Below are 798 nucleotides of genomic sequence, written 5' to 3'. Positions count from 1 at the left end.
TGCTGTATATTCACTGGTAACATATGATGGCTCTCTTTAATGATCTGGTTTGCTTTAATTAGCACTAAACCTTCCATATTCATCCACTTTCTGTCAAATACTAGGATATTATTGTATTTTTTATGGCTGAATTTTATTCCATAGTGTATATGTGTCACACCTTTTCAAGCTGTTCTTTTGTTTGTAGACATTTGGGTAATGACACAATAAACATAGATGTGCAAATGTTTTTTGCAGCTGAGTGAATTCCTGTCCTTTGGGTAGATATCCAGGAGTGGAGTTGCTGGACCATATGGCAGTTCTATTTGTAGGTCTTTGAGGAATCTCCGTATTGATCTTTATATTTATTGTACTAATTTACATTCTTACCAGCAGCAAAGGAGAGTTTCCTTTTCTCCACAGCCTTGCCAGCACTTATTATTTTTCTTAACATTTGCCATTCTGGGTGGTATCTCATTTTAGTTTTTATTTGCATCTTCATTAAGTAATGCTGAGCATTTTTTTTCCATATACTTGGTATGTCTAATTTAGCTGTCTGTTCAGCTCATTTGACAACTTTTTTTAAATGGTTGATCATTTTTTGGGGGGGAGGATAAGTTACGTGAGTTCCTTGTATATTATTGTTGTCAGTCCTTTATCTGAGGCATAGTTTGCAAATATAGTCTCCTATTTCAAGGGATGTTGATTCACTCTTATTGTTACTATTGCTATGCAGAAACTACAAAACCTAGTGTAAATTTCACTTGTCTATTTCTGAGTTTATTGTCTATGTTTTGGGGATCTTATTCAAGCATTATT

Source organism: Tupaia chinensis, unplaced genomic scaffold (genome assembly GCF_000334495.1).
Source record: "Tupaia chinensis unplaced genomic scaffold, TupChi_1.0 Scaffold144766_1, whole genome shotgun sequence".
In the NCBI taxonomy this organism is placed as follows: Eukaryota; Metazoa; Chordata; class Mammalia; order Scandentia; family Tupaiidae; genus Tupaia; species Tupaia belangeri.
Note: the sequence above shows the minus strand (reverse complement) of the source record.